The sequence below is a fragment of the Coregonus clupeaformis genome, chromosome 13 (assembly GCF_020615455.1).
Source record: "Coregonus clupeaformis isolate EN_2021a chromosome 13, ASM2061545v1, whole genome shotgun sequence".
NCBI lineage: Eukaryota > Metazoa > Chordata > Actinopteri > Salmoniformes > Salmonidae > Coregonus > Coregonus clupeaformis.
In genome coordinates this window covers 54241167-54260933 of record NC_059204.1, presented here as the reverse complement: position 1 = coordinate 54260933, position 19767 = coordinate 54241167, and the positions used below count along the sequence as shown (strand labels likewise).

The window sequence follows — 19767 nt, the reverse complement described above, 5'->3', positions numbered from 1 at the left end:
CAAAGTTTTTCCTGTTCAGGTCACATGGTGAGCTGAGGTATAACTCCTGGCCCGGGTCATGTGATATGGGTGATGTCTTGTGACGGTGGTGGATGGGGACAGAAATCTGAGGATTGACGTTGGCCTTATTTAGACACTAATCCTCCATCCCAGATTAGCCTCCTGCGGGTTAGCAGGGTATGTGTGTGTTTAGAGAATAGAAAACATGGTGAGAGAAAATTTACATGAGATGAGGGATGGAGGGAGGGAGAGACAGAGAGAGAGACAGAGCACAAGGGAGGAGGGGATGGGAAATGAAAAAGAGCAAGAGAGGAGAGCAGAACAGAGCAGAGAAGACAGGTTCTCTAGCAAAGGAAGCCAACACGACACCAGTTGAAATGACACTCATTACCATTCAACAGCCACAAATGTGCACCTAACACCCAACAAGGCGTTTGTATAGAAGGCTATTATTTGAATTCACTATTATCAGTCCATTCACTAAGTAAACTGTAGGTTTCATACAATAACAATAGGAGACCCACTTATCCATACAGCCCAAATAGCCCTTCTCCATGACCCCTAACTGTAGGTAACTTTGACCCAGTCCTCATTAGCAGGACTTGATAATTAAATCACCATGACGGCCCTGACAAGGCCAACTGACTCTGGGATGCGTGGCGTAAATACACACAGTAGGGATTACATAAAACAGAGTTGTGAACTGACCTGCAGGCGAGAGCAGAGTCTGTGTCACTGTCAGTCACCACGGCTTTCCGTTGTGTAAGGATCTAATGAAACAGACATACACTGTCTGAAGGCTACATACGCTATATATACAAAACTATGTAGACACCCCTTCAAATTAGTGGATTTGGCTATTTCAGCCACACCCGTTGCTGACAGGTATATAAAATCGAGCACACAGCCATTCAATTTCCATAGACAAACATTGGCAGTAGAATGGCCTTACTGAAGAGCTCAGTGACTTTCAACGTGGCACCGTCATAGGATGCCACCTTTCCAACAAGTCAGTTCATCAAATTTCTGCCCTGCTAGAGCTGCCCCGGTCAAGTGTAAGTACTGTTATTGTGAAGTGGAGTAACAACGGCTCAGCCGAGAAGTGGTAGGTCACACAAGCTCACAGAATGGGACCGCCGAGCCCTGAAGTGCGTAGCGTGTAAAAATCGTGTGTCCTCGGTTGCAACACTCACTACCGAGTTCCAAACTGCCTCTGGAAGCAACCTCAGCACAAGAACTGTTCATCGGGAGCTTCATGAAATGGGTTTCCATGGCCGAGTAGCCGCACACAAGCATCAGCTGGAATGATGTAAAGCTCGCCGCCATTGGACTCTGGAGCAGTGGAAACGCGTTCTCTGGAGTGATGAATCACATTTCACCATCTGGCAGTCTGACGGACGAATCTGAGTTTGGCGGATGCCAGGAGAACGCTACCTGCCCCAATGCATAGTGCCAACTGTAAAGATTGGTGGAGGAGGAATAATGGTCAGTGGCTGTTTTTCATGGTTTAGGCCCCTTAGTTCCTGTAAAGGGAAATCTTAACACTACAGCATACAATATGACATTCTAGACGATTCTGTTTTTCCAACTTTGTGGCAACAGTTTGGGGAAGGCCCTTTCCTGTTTTAGCATGACAATGCCCCCGTGCACAAAGCGAGGTCCATACAGAAATGGTTTGTCGAGATCGGTGTGGAAGAACTTGAATGGCCTGAACAGAGCCCTGACCATCGAACACCTTTGGGATGAACTGGAACGCCGACAACGAGCCAGGCATAATTTCCCAACATCAGTGCCCGACCTCACTAATGCTCTTGTGGCTGAATGGAAGCAAGTCCCCACAGCAATGTTCCAACAGCTAGTGGAAAGTCTTCCCAGAAGAGTGGAGGCTGTTATAGCAGCAAAGGGGGGACCAACTCCGTATTAATGCCCATGATTTTGGAATGAGATATTTGACGAGCAGGTGTCCACATACTTTGGTCATGTAATGTACATCTAGCAGGCCTCATAAAGGAAACATTGGGGATTTGAACTGGGGTTGTGGGGAGCGAAGCTTTTAGTGTTCTCTTTTCAAATGACCTTAAAATGTGAGCTAGGCTACAGTTTGGAGCTTGACATATAACAAAGTTGCATTTCTCAAAACTAACATCACATAAAATTTAGTTTGAATAGAGAATGGCCCCTTTTCTCACTTTAACACTCAATAGATGACCATGAACATCATGATGACCATGTTATGTGTCTCTCTCTATCCATCAAAGGAGAGGAAAATAAAACAGGATAATAAAATAATAAGTGTCCAGCCAGTGAGCGACCACTGCGGTCTGTTTGAGGGGAGCTGAACAGCCAATCAGGGACGATTCAACGCAGCTCAACTGGAGTAATTTGCTTTAGTAACTCGCAAGGATGCAAATCCATCTTATCACTCACTGGAGAGAGGGGGGAGAAAGGAAGGCGGGGGGAGGGAGGGGGCAGGGAAGAGGTTTAGGACTGGAGGGGCAGGGGTACAGTATGGTTAGTGGAGGGAGGGAGCAGATGAGGTGGGGAAGCAGGGGTGGAGAGATCTGAGTGGAGAGGTACAGTATGATGGTCAGCTGCCAAATGTTTTGTCCTGTCCCAATGAGGATGGGGATGGGGCTGGTGATGGGGCTGAGTGAAAGACAGATGCCTAGTTCCAAAATCAGGCCCTACCATAATGTCTACCCCTAGACACCACTTAATGGGCCGTCGTAGCTCTGAAACAATCTGAAATCACATTTATAATGGGGAATTCATCTTTAGACACATTCATAACAGTGTCATAAGTGCATAAAGTGTCATAACACATGCCACAATTTGTCAAAAGTATTAAGAGTGTCCAAGGGTAGTTGATAGTGGTTGATTTGGGACGGGGAAGTGGGGCTTCTACACTCAACCCTGATCTGAAAACACAAACTGAAAAAAGAGGGTGAAAAAAAGGATGAGAGAAATGATGAATGAGTCTTAGAGTTACTAGACTATTACTCGTACTGTAAGTGTAGACACATTTACATAAATAATCCCAGTGCCAACTCCTGCTGAACTTTGCTCTGCTCTGAGCCCCATCTGTTCTAACAGTAGGGATTAATGTATTTGTATTTATTATGGATCCCCATTAGCTGCTGCTAATGAGGCGACTCCGGGATGCTGACCTTCTAGGTAGAGTTGCAAAGAAAAAGCCATATCTCAGACTGCCCAATAAAAATTAAAGATTAAGATGGGCAGTCTGAGATATGGCTTTTTCTTTGCAACTCTGCCTAGAAGGTCAGCATCCCGGAGTCGCCTCTTCACTGCTGACGTTGAGACTGGTGTTTTGCGGGTACTATTTAATGAAGCTGCCAGTTGAGGACCTGTGAGGCGTCTGTTTCTCAAACTAGACACTCTAATGTATTTGTCCTCTTGCTCAGTTGTGCACCGGGGCCTCCCACTCCTCTTTCTATTCTGGTTAGAGACAATTTGCGCTGTTCTGTGAAGGGAGTAGTACACAGCATTGTACGAGATTTTCAGTTTCTTGGCAATTTCTCGCATGGAATAGCCTTCATTTCTCAGAACAAGAATAGACTGACGAGTTTCAGAAGAAAGTTATTTGTTTCTGGCCATTTTGAGCCTGTAATCGAACCCACAATTGCTGATGCTCCAGATACTCAACTAGTCTCAAGAAGGCCAGTTTGATTGTTTCTTTAATCAGCACAACAGTTTTCAGCTGTGCTAACATAATTGCAAAAGGGTTTTCTAATGATCAATTAGCCTTTTAAATGATCAAATTGGATTAGCAAACACAACGTGCCATTGGAACACAGGACTGATGGTTGCTGATAATGGGCCTCTGTACGCCTATGTAGATATTCCATTAATAAATCAGCCGTTTCCAGCTACAATAGCCATTTACAACATTAACAATGTCTACACTGTATTTCTGATCAATTTGATATTATTTTAATGGACAAAGAAATGGCTTTTCTTTCTAAAACATGGACATTTCTAAGTGACCCCAAACTTTTGAACGGTAGTGTACTTGGATGTGTAGTGTTAGCGTTTGTTGCTGGCATGTCATGCCTAAGTTGCTAATCTTGCCAATGAACAAAATCATTAAAGTAGTTGGCAATATCAGTTAGTTTTGTGATGAATGAGCCATCTGATTCAACGAATGATGGAGCTGAGTTTGTATTTTTTCCCAAAATGTCATTGAAGGTGCTCCAAAGCTTTTTACTATCATTTTTTATGTCATTTTCCTTTGTTTCATAGTGTAGTTTCTTCTTCTTTTTATTCAGTTTAGTCACATTATCAATTTGCAATATGTTTGCCAATCAGTTGTGCAGCCAGACTTATTTGCCATTCCTTTTGCGTCATCCCTCTCAACCATACAATTTTTCAATTCCTCATCAATCCATGGGGATTCAACAGTTTTTACGATCATTTTCATAATGGTAACTGGAATAAGCAATTTCATAAATGTGTCAAGTGCAGTGTCTGTTTGCTCCTCATTACACACCACGGACCAACAAATATTATTTACATCAACAACACAGGAATCACTACAAAACGTCTTGGATGACCTCATACACAATATTAGGCCCAGCCTTTGGAACTTTGGTTTTCCTAGATATGGCTACTATATTGTGATCACTACATCTGATGGATTTGGATACTGCTTTCAAACAAATCTCTGCAGCATTAGTAAAGATGTGATCAATACATGTTGATGATTTCATTCCTGTACTGTTTGTAACTACCCTGGTAGGTTGATTGATATCCTGAACCAGGTTGCAGGCACTAGTTACCAGTGGTGTAAATTACTTAAGTAAAAATACTTTCAAGTACTACTTAAGTAGTTTTTTGGGGTATCTGTACTTCACTTTACTATTTATATTTTTGGCAACTTTTACTTTTACTTCACTACATTCCTAAAGAAAAGTATGTACTTTTTACTCCATACATTTTCCCTGACACCCAAAAGTACTCGTTACATTTTGAATGCTTAGCAGGACAGAAAATGGTCCAATTCGGACACTTATCAAGAGAACATCCCTGGCCATCCCTACTGCCTCTGATCTGACGGTCTCACTAAACACAAATGCTTTGTTTTTAAATGATGTCTGAGTGTTGGAGTGTGACCCTGGCTATCCGTAAATAAAAAACTTACTGGGTGACTTTCACTTTTACTTGAGTCATTTTCTATTAAGGTGTCTTTTCTTTTACTCAAGTATGACAATTTTGTACTTTTTCCACCACTGCTAGTTACAGTTTGAAGCTTTCTCTTGAGTGGACAGCCTGATGAAAGCCAGTCAATATTTAAATTACTCAGAAAGTAAACCTCTCTATTGACATCACATACATTCCCACGTTATCCAGACACCAACTGTTAACACTTGGTGGTCTATAGCTGCTTCCCACCAGAATGGGCTTTAGGTGAGACAGATGAACCTGCAGCCATATTACTTCAACAGTATTTAACATAATATCCTCTCTAATCTTTACATGAATGTGGTTATGAATATAAACAGCAACACCTCCACCATTGGCATTTCTATATTTTCTGTAAATGTTATAACCTTGTATTGCTACCACTGTATCATCAAAGGTATTATCTAAGTGAGTTTCAGAGATAGTCAGAATATGACTGTCATCTGTTACTAGCAAATTATTGATTTCATGAAACTTGTTTCTTAAGCTACATATGTTAACGTGGGCTATTCTGAGCACTTTTCATCTGAGATGCTTACTTGTTTTTATTGCTTTACTGGGAAGCTTAGCAGCAGTAGATGTGCTCATGTTCTTTATGTTAGTGCAGGGTGAGCTGCACACATTGGACTTCCTCCTAGGGCACACCGGCTCAGTGCTAACAGTATAAATCTGGTTCATAGGTACATGATTACTGCATACAGTAGCTGTAGGATCAGCAGAGGCATTCAGGGCAGTTAGAGGGACATAAATTAGGTTACTTATATTGTGTCTACTGACGCCCCTGGTGCAATGCACATTTGCTGAAGCATTATGACAACTCTGCGTCACAATGGTAGGGATTAGCTGAGCTGGGCTTGGGTCATTGATAAATAATTGTCTCAACGCAGCCTGTGAAAGGATCCAGGAACCCAAATTATTTAGGTGGATCCCATTCTCCTTATACAACGTGTTTTGTTTCCAAAAGGTATCGAAATTGTCAACAAAAGTTACACCCATTGAGCGGCAATAATCACGTAGCCAGTCGTGAAGAGAAGAATCTTGCTAAAGCGTTCAATGCCACGATTCAGAGAGGGCACAGAACCAGACATGATGGGTATTTTGTTAGTGTCTAGCTGAGAGTCAATCAGCTCTTTAAAATCCAGTTTCAACTGTTCAGAGCTGCCCTTCATAATGTCATTAAAACCCACATGGACTAAGATAGAATCGATGTCCTGATTTAGTACATTCGGGAGCAGCTTAGTAATGTAATTTACTCAAGCTCCTGGATAGGACATTGTTTTAGCACCAGGAACAGTCACATTTCTTACCATGGAGCTGCCCAAAATCACGGCTGGCGAGAAGGATGAGGAATTCCGCACACTCCCATGCTTCACAGGATTCGGAGAACCCTTTACGGACGGGCGAGAGGCAGGATAACTATAGCCCGTTGCTCACGGCGCCTGGTGCAGGCCTCCGACAAATGGAGAAGCCCCGCTCGATCCAGAGCAGGGACGGAAGGTTGCCGACGTCGACTTCGAAATCGTAGTAGTAGACACTGCGGCCGCAGACACAGGCACCCCCAGCGACGAAGGTGCAGGAAGATCCGGCTCCAGAATGGCGAAACTATTCGTTGTTTGTATCTGCTCCGGGCCTCTCGTTGGGAGTGTAGACTGTTTTGCGGGAGGTTGCTGTCTTCGGCTTCCAAGGCTCGTGACATGCGACCATTGTTGATTGCCTTTCTCCTCATGCTATGCTCCTTCGACTCCGCTATCAGATGGGAGACCTCCGGGCAACACCGACCAGTCGGATAGCAACAAACTACAAGGCGAAGATGCATCCCCAGTGTCTTACGTAGGCTGGCGAGCTGCGGGATCAAGGAAGCCACCTCAAGCCTATAGTCCTCGGCAAGTAAACAATTGCCACATTGGAACTCCGAGTGATCCGGTTTGTCCCGAAACAAAGCATAATAGATACAGCTCCTACAGCGCTGGAACCATTCATTTATTTCTCAGACAAAGAGGGCTCCATTGCAAAACTAATCTGGTACCCATTTCGTTAGCTTGATGGCTAGCAGCTTAGCGTCTCAGTCAAGCAGGCTTCAACCTGTCTGTTAAATGGGATTCCGGGACAAGAAATAACGGTCCTAGCTGTTAAAGATAACCGCGTCGCGGAATCCACGCAAAAACAAGTTTTTGTTTTAATCAAAAATAACAAACCAAGTGTTTTCCAGCATACACTGTTCAGCAGCGCACTCTGATGGACACACTGTTTCGAGATGGCTTGTTTCCCTGGCTCTGGGGACTCTTATATGTTGAGCCAGGGTGTGGATTTTCTATGTGTGATTTTCTATGTTTTGTTCTAGTTCGGGTTTTCTATGTTGGCCAGGGTGGTTCCCAATCAGAGGCAGCTGATTCTCGTTGTCTCTGATTGGGAACCATACTTAGGCAGCCTGTTGGCACTAGTTATTTGTGGGATCTTGTTCTGTAAGGTTTGTTTTGGTGTATTAACCTAGGACTTCACGTATCGTTTGGTTTGTTGTTTTGTTCGTGTGTACACTAGAAATAAAAGATGTACGCTTACCACGCTTCGCCTTGGTCCGCTGCTTACGACGATCGTGACATGGCTATTAATGTGTTTGATAGTATTTACTGAACAAAAATATAAAACAGAACATGCAACATAATATGCAAAATAATTTGCATTTTATTGCATGACATAAGTATTTGATACATCAGAAAAGCAGAACTTAATATTTGGTACAGAAACCTTTGTTTGCAATTACAGAGATCATACGTTTCATGTAGGTCTTGACCAGGTTTGCACACACTGCAGCAGGGATTTTGGCCCACTCCTCCATACAGACCTTCTCCAGATCCTTCAGGTTTCGGGGCTGTCGCTGGGCAATACGGACTTTCAGCTCCCTCCAAAGATTTTCTATTGGGTTCAGGTCTGGAGACTGGCTAGGCCACTCCAGGACCTTGAGATGCTTCTTACGGAGCCACTCCTTAGTTGCCCTGGCTGTGTGTTTCGGGTCGTTGTCATGCTGGAAGACCCAGCCACGACCCATCTTCAATGCTCTTACTGAGAGAAGGAGGTTGTTGGCCAAGATCTTTGCGGATACATGGCCCATCCATCCTCCCCTCAATACGGTGCAGTCGTCCTGTCCCCTTTGCAGAAAAGCATCCACAAAGAATGATGTTTCCACCTCCATGCTTCACTGTTGGGATGGTGTTCTTGGGGTTGTACTCATCCTTCTTCTTCCTCCAAACACGGCGAGTGGAGTTTAGACCAAAAAGACCACATGACCTTCTCCCATTCCTCTTCTGGATCATCCAGATGGTCATTGGCAAACTTCAGACGGGCCTGGACATGCGCTGGCTTGAGCAGGGGGACCTTGCGTGCGCTACAGGATTTTAATCCATGACGGCTTAATGTGTTACTAATGGTTTTCTTTGAGACTGTGGTCCCAGCTCTCTTCAGATCATTGACCAATAATAATAATATAATATAATAATAATAATAATATGCCATTTAGCAGACGCTTTTATCCAAAGCGACTTACAGTCATGCGTGCATACATTTTTTTTTTTGTGTATGGGTGGTCCCGGGGATCGAACCCACTACCTTAGCGTTACAAGCGCCGTGCTCTACCAGCTGAGCTACAGAGGACCAGGTCCTGCCGTGTAGTTCTGGGCTGATCCCTCACCTTCCTCATGATCATTGATGCCCCACGTGGTGAGATCTTGCATGGAGCCCCAGACCGAGGGTGATTGACCGTATTCTTGAACTTCTTCCATTTTCTAATAATTGCGCCAACAATTGTTGCCTTCTCACCAAGCTGCTTGCCTATTGTCCTGTAGCCCATCCCAGCCTTGTGCAGGTCTACAATTTTATCCCTGATGTCCTTACACAGCTCTCTGGTCTTGGCCATTGTGGAGAGGTTGGAGTCTGTTTGATTGAGTGTGTGGACAGGTGTCTTTTATACAGGTAACGAGTTCAAACAGGTGCAGTTAATACAGGTAATGAGTGGAGAACAGGAGGGCTTCTTAAAGAAAAACTAACAGGTCTGTGAGAGCCGGAATTCTTACTGGTTGGTAGGTGGTCAAATACATATGTCATGCAATACAATGCAAATTAATTACTTTAAAATCATACAATGTGATTTTCTGGATTTTTGTTTTAGATTCCGTCTCTCACAGTTGAAGTGTACCTATGATAAAAATTACAGACCTCTACATGCTTTGTAAGTAGGAAAACGTGCAAAATCGGCAGTGTATCAAATACTTGTTCTCCCCACTGTATATGTATATGTTTTTCACAGATATCTTAAACAAAAACAAAAGTAGGGACGTGTATCAGAAAACCAGTCAGTATCTGGTGTGACCACTATTTGCCTCATGCAGCGCAACATATCTCTTTCGTATGGAGTTGATCAGACTGTTGATTGTGGCCTGTGGAATGTTGTCCAACTCCTATTCAATTGCTGTGCAAAATAGCTGGATATTGGCGGGAACTGGAACACGCTGTCGTACACGTCAATCCTATTTTTCTGTAAACAAATTAACAACAGACTTTCAGCATGCTTATAAAGAAGGGCACTCAACATGTACTGCACAGACACAAATTACTGATGATTGGTTGAAGACATTGATAATAAGAAGATTATGGGAGCTGTACTGTTAGATTTCAGTGCAGCCTTTGATATTATTGACCATAACCTGTTGTTGAGAAAACATATGTGTTACGGCTTTTCAACCTCTGCCATATCGTCGATTCAGAGCTATCTTTTCTTTAATGGAAGCTTCTCTAATGTCAAACATGGTGTACAGCAGGGCAGCTTTCTAGGCCCCCTACTCTTTTCTATTTCTTACCAAGGACCTGCCACTGGCATTAAACAAAGCATGTGTGTCCATGTATGCTGATGATTCAACCATATACACATCAGCAACCACAGCTAATGAAGTCACTGAAACCCTTAACAAAGAGTTGCAGTCTGTTTTGGAATGGGTGGCCAGTAATAAACTGGTCCTGAACATCTCTAAAAGTAAGAATATTGTATATAGTACAAATCATTCTTTGAGTTCTAGACCTCAGCTGCATCTGGTAATTCACAGTCCCCAGGTCCAGAACAGATTCAAGGAAACGTACAGTATTATACAGAGCCATGAGTGCATGGAACTCCCATCTAATATAGTGCAAGTGAACAGTGAACCTGGTTACAAAAAAGAAATAAAGCAACACCTCACGGCACAACGCCTCTCCCCCATGTGACGTACTTGTGTGTATGTACTCACATGTACAGAATGTGGAACTGATAGATGCACACACACACTACATGTTCATGTTTTTAAATGTCTTTAAATTATAAAGTATTTTGTCTGTAATGTCTTTTTCGGTATGTGTCGGACCCCAGTAAGACTAGCTGTCGCCATTGGCGTCGGCTAATGGGGATCCTAATAAAATTTATATCCAGCAACTTTGCACAGCCATTGAAGAGGAGTGGGACAACATTCCACTGGCCACAATCAACAGCCTGATCAACTCTATGCGAAAGAGATGTGCCACGCTGCTTAAGGAAAATGGTGGTCACACCAGATACTGACTGGTTTTCTGATCCAAGCCCCTACCTTCTGTGACCAACATACAGTGACTTCGGAATGTATTCAGACCCCTTGACTTTTTCCACATTTTGTTACATTACAACCTTATTCTAAAATGGATTAAATAAATATAAATCCTCAGCAATCTACACACAATACCCCATAATGACAAAGCGAAAACAGGTTTTTAGAAATGTATGCAAATGCATTAATGTATGCAGAAATACCTTATTTACATAAGTATTCAGACCCTTTGCTATGAGACTCGAAATTGAGCTCAGGTGCATCCTGTTTCTATTGACCATCCTTGAGATGTTTCAACAACTTCATTGGAGTCTATCTTTGGTAAATTCAATTGATTAGACATGATGTCTATATAAGGTCCCACAGTTGACAGTGCATGTCAGAGCAAAAACCAAGCCATGAGGTCGATGTGCATTTTTCCGTAGAGCTCCGAGACAGGATAGTGTCGAGGCACAGATCTGGGGAAGGGTACCAAAAAATTTCTGCAGCATTGAAAGTCCCCAAGAACACAGTGGCCTCCATCAATCTTAAATGGAAGAAGTTTGGAACCACCAACACTCTTCCTAGAGCTGGCCGAACGGCCAAACTGAGCAATTGGGGGAGAAGGGCCTTGGTCAAAGAGGTGACCAAGAACCCGATGGTTACTCTGCAGAGCTCTAGAGTTTCTCTGTGCAGTTGGGAGAAACTTCCAGAAGGACAACCATCTCTGCAGCACTCCACCAATCAGGCCTTTATGGTAGAGTGGCCAGACGGAAGCCATTCCTCAGTAAAAGGCACAACAGCCCACTTGGAGTTTGCTAAAAGGCACCTAAAGGACTCTCAGACCAGGAGAAACCAGATTCTCTGGTCTGATGAAACCAAGATTGAACTCTTTGGCCTGAATGCACCAAAGAGCACCACGTCTGGAGGAAATAAGGCACCATCCTTACGGTGAAGCATGGTGGTGGCAGCATCATGCTGTAGGGATGTTTTTCGGCGGTGTGGACTGGGAGACTAGTCAGGACCAAGGCAAAGATTAACTGAGCAAAGTACAGAGATATCCTTGATGAAAACCTGCTCCAGAGTGCTCAGGACCTCAGACTGGGGCGAAGGTTCACCTTCCAACAGGACAACGACCCTAAGCACACAGCCAAGACAACGCAGGAGTGACTTCGGGACAAGTCTCTGAAAGTCCTTGAGTGGTCCAGCCAGAGCTCGGACTTGAACCTGATCGAACCTCTCTGGAGAGACCTGAAAATAGCTGTGCAGCAACGCTCCCCATCCAACCTGACAGAACTTGAGAGGATCTGCAGAAAATAATGGGAGAATCTCCCCAAATGCAGATGTGCCAAGCTTGTAGCGTCAAAGGTTGCATGTTTGAATCTCATCACGGACAACTTTAGCTAATTAGCCACTTTTCAACTACTTTTTAGCTACTTTGCAACTACTTGGCATGTTAGTTAACCCTTCCCCCAACCCTAACCCTTCTAGCTAATCCTAACCCTTTAACCTAATTCCTAAACTTAACCCTAACCTTAACCCCTAGCCTAGCTAACATTAGCCACCTAGACGCCTAGATAGAATTCACAAAATATTATACGTTTTGAAAATTCGTAACATACCATATGAAATATAACATATCATAATAAATTGAGTGTCTCGGATTTAGCTACAGAATAATACAAAATGCTTCGTGACCAGGTTGGTATACCGTATATTCCGAATACCAGGGTATTTGGAAATAGCCATGGGATGGTTTTTCAATATTGTCTATACCGTTGAAACAATTTATTTGATGTTTTTTTATACATTTTAATATTTGTAGCATCTTTTTAAGTAAATACTTGCAGTCAACTTGTGCAATACCTTAGGAGATAAAGCAGATCACGTTTTTCATTTCACCTGTTACATTGATTTTCATTATGATGCTTACCATAGTTCCCCAGAACAGTTGAGCCAGTCACGTGTTTGTTTGTAAACAGCACAACAGGAGAAACCTGGAGCAGGTGATTCCAGCTTTATATTGAAAGTCAACAGTGTTTTTTTTTGCTTCAATAGGGTAATCAGGGACATGCAACTACAGAAAATACATTAATGTAAAACATTAGGCAAAAAATTGCTTAATCATCATCAGATGACAACAGAAGTGCAATGCTATTTGGCTGGCAGCCACACAAGTAAATAAGCTTACAATAAAAAAGTACGGTGTTTTTTTGTAAAAATTATGTATTTTCTAATGTTTATCATAGAAAGAATGGAGCCGGCTACATTTCCTAAATGTTTTGCTTAAAGTTAATCTTGCATTTTACGGGAAAAAAAGTAGGCTGGCTACACCGAGAAAAGTACCGGAGAAAAGTAGCTACAGTTGAAGTCGGAAGTTTACATACACTTAGGTTGGAGTCATTAAACCTTGTTTTTCAACCACTCCACACATTTCTTGTTAACAAACTATAGTTTTGGCAAGTCGTTTGGGACATCTACTTTGTGCATGACACAAGTAATTTTTCCAACAATTGTTTACAGACAGATTATTTCACTTATAATTCACTGTATCAAAATTCCAGTTGGTCAGAAGTTTACATACACTAAGTTGACTGTGCCTTTAAACAGCTTGGAAAATTCCAGAAAATGATGTCATGGCTTTAGAAGCTTCTGATAGGCTAATTGACATCATTTGAGTCAATTGGAGGTGTAACCTGTGGATGTATTTCAAGGCCTACCTTCAAACTCAGTGCCTCTCAGTGCCTCATTGGAAAATCAAAATAAATCAGCCAAGACCTCAGAAATAAATTGCAGACCTCCACAAGTCTGGTTCATCCTTGGGAGCAATTTCCAAATGCCTGAAGGTACCACGTTGATCTGTACAAACAATAGTACGCAAGTATAAATACCATGGGACCACGCAGCCGTTGTACCGCTCAGGAAGGAGACGCGTTCTGTCTCCTAGAGATGAACGTACTTTGGTGCGAAAAGTGCAAATCAATCCCAGAACAACAGCAAAGGACCTTGTGAAGATGCTGGAGGAAACAGGTACAAAAGTATCTATATTCACAGTAAAACGAGTCCTATATCGACATAACCTGAAAGGCCGTTCAAAAAGGAAGAAGCCACTGCTCCAAAACCACCATAAAAAAGCCAGACTACGGTTTGCAACTGCACATGGGGACAAAGATCGTAGCTTTTGGAGAAATGTCCTCTGGTCTGATGAAACAAAAATATAACTGTTTGGCCATAATGACCATCGTTATGTTTGGAGGAAAAAGAGGGTAGCTTGCAAGCCGAAGAACACCATCCCAACCGTGAAGCACGGGGGTGGCAGCATCATGCTGTGGGGGTGCTTTGCTGCAGGAGGGTCTGGTGCACTTCACAAAATAGATGGCATCATGAGGAAGGAAAATTATGTGGATATATTGAAGCAACATCTCAAGACATCAGACAGGAAGATAAAGCTTGGTCGCAAATGGGTCTTCCAAATGGACAATGACCCCAAGCATACTTCCAAAGTTGTGGCAAAATGGCTTAAGGACAACAAAGTCAAGGTATTGGAGTGGCCATCACAAAGCCCTGACCTCAATCCTATAGAAAATGTGTGGGTAGAACTGAAAAAGCGTGTGCGAGCCAGGAGGCCTACAAACCTGACTCAGTTACACCAGCTCTGTCAGGAGGAATGGGCTAAAATTCACCCAACTTATTGTGGGAAGCTTGTGGAAGGCTACCTGAAATATTTGACCCAAGTTAAACAATTTAAAGGCAATGCTACCAAATACTAATTGAGTGTATGTAAACTTCTGACCCACTGGGAATGTGATGAAATAAATAAAAAATGAAATAAATCATTATCTCTACTATTATTCTGACATTTCACATTCTTAAAATAAAGTGGTGATCCTAACTGACCTAAAACAGGGAATTTTACTGGGATTAAATGAGTGGAAAAGTGCAACTGAAGCACGAGATTAGTCTGATGCCCAGCAGAAATTACAATTAGAAGCATTTTACATCTGTGTTTACAAAACGCAGCAAGATATTTCTTATGCGTTATATCTTTTTTTCCTGTGTGAAATACTTCAAGGGGAATTTCACCCTGGGGGAATTTGGGCTAGTTTTCATAATGTCCGAGGCATTTCTAGGACAGTAAGATGTGTTTCACACATAATTGCCCAGGAGGAAGGCTGGTCAGGGCTTCACACTATAAGGCTCTATGTTATACTGATCACACTATAAGGCACTATGTTATACTGATCACACTATAAGGCTCTATGTTATACTGATCACACTATACAGTGGCTTGCGAAAGTATTCACCCCCCTTGGCATTTTTCCTATTTTGTTGCCTTACAACCTGGAATTGAAATTGATTTTGGGGGGATTTGTAACATTTGATTTACACAACATGCCTACCACTTTGAAGATGCAAAATATTTTTTATTGTGAAACAAATGAGAAATAAGACAAAAAAACTGAAAACTTGAGCGTGCATAACTATTCACCCCCCCCCCCCAAAGTCAATACTTTGTAGAGCCACCTTTTGCAGCAATTACAGCTGCAAGTATCTTGGGGTATGTCTCTATAAGCTTGGTACATTTAGCCACTGGGATTTTTGCCCATTCTTCAAGGCAAAACTGCTCCAGCTCCTTCAAGTTGGATTGTTTCCGCTGGTGTACAGCAATCTTTAAGTCATACCACAGATTCTCAATTGGATAGAGGTCTGGGCTTTGACTAGGCCATTCCAATACATTTAAATGTTTCCCCTTAAACCCCTCAAGTGTTGCTTTAGCAGTATGTTTAGGGTCATTGTCCTGTTGGAAGGTGAACCTCCCTCCCAGTCTCAAATCTCTGGAAGACTGAAACAGGTTTCCCTCAAGAATTTCCCTGTATTTAGCGCCATCCATCATTCCTTCAATTCTGACCAGTTTCCCAGTCCCTGCCGATGAAAAACATCCCCACGGCATGATGCTGCCACCACCATACTTCACTGTGGGGATGGTGTTCTCGGGGTGATGAGAGGTGTTGGGTTTGCGCCAGACATAGCATTTTCCTTGATGGCTAAAAAGCTCAATTTTTGTCTCATCTGACCAGAATACCTTCTTCCACATGTTTGGGGAGTCTCCCACATGCCTTTTGGTGAACACCAAACGTGTTTGCTTATTTTTCTCTTTAAGCAATGGCTTTTTTCTGGCCACTCTTCTGTAAAGCCCAGCTCTGTGGAGTGTACGGCTTAAAGTGGTCCTATGGACAGATACTCCAATCTCTGCTGTGGAGCTTTGCAGCTCCTTCAGGGTTATCTTTGGTCTCTTTGTTGCCTCTCTGATTAATGCCCTCCTTGCCTGGTCCGTGAGTTTTGGTGGGCGGCCCTCTCTTGGCAGGTTTGTTGTGGTACCATATTCTTTCCATGTTTTAATAATGGATTTAATGGTGCTCCGTGGGATGTTCAAAGTTTCAGATATTTTTTTATAACCCAACCCTGATCTGTACTTCTCCACAACCTTGTCCCTGACCTGTTTGGAGAGCTCCTTGGTCTTCATGGTGCCGCTTTCTTGGTGTTGCTCCTTGCTTAGTGGAGTTGCAGACTCTGGAGCCTTTCAGCACAGGTGTATATATACTGAGATCATGTGACAGAATATGTGACACTTAGGTTGCACACAGGTGGACTTTATTTAACTAATTATGTGACTTCTGAAGGTAATTGGTTGCACCAGAACATATTTAGGGGCTTCATAGCAAAAGGGGTGAATACATATGCACGCACCACTTTTCCGTAAAATTATTTTTTAGAATTCTTTGAAACAAGTCATTTTGTAGCTCCAGTTCTTTGAAACAAAAATCTGTAGCTCCAGTTCTCTGCACTTGTGTGTCTCTACACCTGAGACACACTCGGACATACTGAATTGTAATACAATGTTCATACTGAAAACATTTGTATGTTACTTTTACCATATAACATTGTTGTTGAATACCCAGTTCTATCGAGTTGGCATTAAATAGAGTACACTCTCCTGTATTTTAGATTTTGACAAATATGCAAACACTCTTTGGATATCGGAATGTTTGATGCTACAGAGCCCTGTACAGATTATATAAATGTATTCTGTGAATCCATAAGGCAGACAAATTTCGAAGATTGATAGAAAATATCCATATTTATTTTATGGTGGTTCTACATCAGGGCTCTCCAACCCTGTTCCTGGAAAGCTACCGTCCTGTAGGTTTTCACTCCAACCCTGATCTAGCACACCTGATTCTAATAATTAGCTGTTTGATAAGCTGAACCAGGTTAGTTACAACTGGGGTTGGAGCGAAAACCTACAGGAGGGTAGCTCTCCAGGAACAGGGTTGGAGACCCCTGTTCTACATAGTCTTATGCTGACCCACACTAGCTGCGTTTACACAGGCAGCACAATTCTGATATTTTTCCCACACATTTTTAATCACATCAGATCTTTTTCAGAACTGATCTGATTGGTCAAAAGACCTATTAGTGAAAAAAATATCAGAATTGGGCTGCTTGTGTAAACGCAGCCATAGTCCTTTATCAGGCTTCGGTACACTGGCAATGGTGGGCTGGGGAAGGTGAGACTCTTTGTGCTTATGGCGATGGGCTTGTCCTGTCTGCGGTGAATGGCCAGCTGGATAAGACGCTGCTGAAAGTGGTGTATGGCTTCTTAACCACCAACTGTTTGGTCCTCTTGCAGAAGATTTGCTAGTAATGCACGTCTCCTGGAAAGACATGGTTGTGGTCTTAGCATTTTACACTTTTTGTGGAAGGGAGTAGGGCAACACGCCTTTGTTGGTAAATGTATAAACCGAATGGGACCAGCTAGCGTATTGTTTAGGGACAATAAGGGGACATTGGGAGCTGCTTTTGAGAGCAATGATCAGTCAACAAAGTGAATGGACTGGGGGGCTGAAGAAGGTGTGAAAAGTCTTAGGAAGGTAGTTCTTACACAATATGAATTGTTGTGTATAGGAGATTGAGGAGAAATGGCACCTCAACCGCTCTCATTCACAACAATACATTGACTGTCTAAGCACAAACCTGCACAACCAAAACCCCCTTCCTCATCTCAAAGTACTGTCTGTATATTGACTATGACAGATCATTATTGTCAATAGTAGTCCTTTGCAGGGGAATTTTGTATTGTCTTTGTATTGTGTTTTGAGAATCTGCAGAGAGAATAATGAGGTGGTTGTGTCATTACTGTTGTAGTCTTTTAACCCTCTCAGTGTCCCTTGCTGGTTACTGTCCAACAATCTTGATGTGCTCCATAACCGCAAGCTGTGTCCACTCCCTCATGCTTGTGTACCCAAAATACCCTCGCTATGGGGTATTTTTCACCAAGGCACTGTGGATAACCTGAGTTTTACAAAAATAAAATGTACAAAGAGAAGAGGTTGAATACATGGTTATGTGGAGTCATTCCATTACATGGTCTGGAAGGTACTAACCACCTGTAACCCCATAACACAAACCATACAAACACTACCCAATTCATGTTTATACCATGCTTACTGTAAATTGAGCCGTCAGCTTGTAAATATTGTGGCCAACTTACCTTCACCTTGTGCAGAGCTAGGGGTTGGAAGCACATGTTGGTGGAATCAGATTCTGTACCACCTACAACAAAATACACAACAATACACAATTTAACCACCACACTAATTGTATTGATCTCTATTAGACTTGCTAGCTAAGCATACCTAATATGGACATTTCAACATTGTCAGATTGCTGTTAGCTAACTAGCGTCACTAAATTGGCAGCAAGATTGCTAGCCAGCTGAGACTGGCTGAGAACAAACTAACCAACCATAGATTATTTATAAACATTCATCACTGCTACCAACACACAGAGCGTGAGTTAGCTATATCAACAATTATATTTTTAGTAACGAAGTGTTATCCAGACAAGGGTGGAATAGATGGCTACCAAATTGAGATACTCTTTATTTGGTAACATTAGCTAGCTTATGTTAGCTAACATCAGTCAAAGATAGAACGAACAAACAAACATGTTTACTCTGTTGAAGGTAGCTACCAGTCTAGCTGTGACTACCAAGGCATAGGTGAAATTGATTTACAGTGTGTATACCAAAAGATAGCTATATGATTTAGCTAATTGCTTTCAGAGTTCAATACAGCATTGTAACATTAGCTAGCTAGCTAACTTACCCAGCTAGGCTAGCAAGCTAGCTAACGTTAGGTTACCTTTAATTGAGAATCTTCCGTTTTGTTGTGGAAAAAAATACATTATAAAATCGATGGTATCGCATCACTTCTCAGCTGTCGTCGAAATGGATTCCTCATCAGTTCAGCCTGAAAATCACTCTGATAATCTTTGGTCACTGCATCATTCTTGATAGCCGCAAGCCACTGGCAGAATCGGGGTGAATCTCTGGTAGGTAGAATGGTGAAAGATAACTAATTTTCACGCTTGTTTGTAATTAGCACAACAAGGCACAGAACACCACACGGGCATGATGACAAAAAGTGAAAAACAAAAGTTTTCAAAAAAATCTTGCCTAGACGTTCTGAGATGACTGTGTGTTGGTCGTTCGAAGTAAACAACGCCATTATTCATGTTTGTGGCCACGCCCCCTCTACCTAGCGGGCTGTATCAGCATTCGCTATGAATGCCGGACTTTGTGGTTCACTATGAGCAGACGAATACACGGAGTCGAAACTTCCCGATTCTACCAGTGAAATGAAAATGTGATAGCTCTAGCTTGTGGTTTGGATAATTGTGATGTTTATGATAAAAACGTAATGTTGTTAATATATTAATGATTATATGCCATGGCAGAGACAGGGTGAAATGACCCTTTAAGTTTAACTAGCTAGTTAAAGTGGCTGAATTAATAATCATATTGTGTTAGCTTTCTGCCGTGTTTGAGAAGTCAAAGCTCTTTGGATGAGTCATCTGTACAACTGCCACTATCTTCATTTCCTTGTGTTTTTTTCTCCTCTCTGTTCTCGGCCTGTCTTCTCCT

The 19767-nt window shown here is 42.4% G+C and overlaps 1 protein-coding gene and 1 long non-coding RNA gene across 2 annotated transcripts in view; both read right to left on the bottom strand.

Annotated features, from left to right (window-relative positions):
* The window catches only part of LOC121580287 (protein unc-119 homolog A-like), a 47007-nt gene that overhangs the window by 19498 nt on the left and 7742 nt on the right, over window positions 1–19767 (bottom strand). The gene's annotated exons all lie outside the window — the stretch shown is intronic.
* On the bottom strand, window positions 17277–19257 carry LOC123492228. The gene is made up of 3 exons (XR_006661699.1): window positions 18986–19257; window positions 18334–18395; window positions 17277–18134 (listed from the first exon to the last, which is right to left on the bottom strand). It is a non-coding gene; the product is annotated as an uncharacterized LOC123492228 (long non-coding RNA).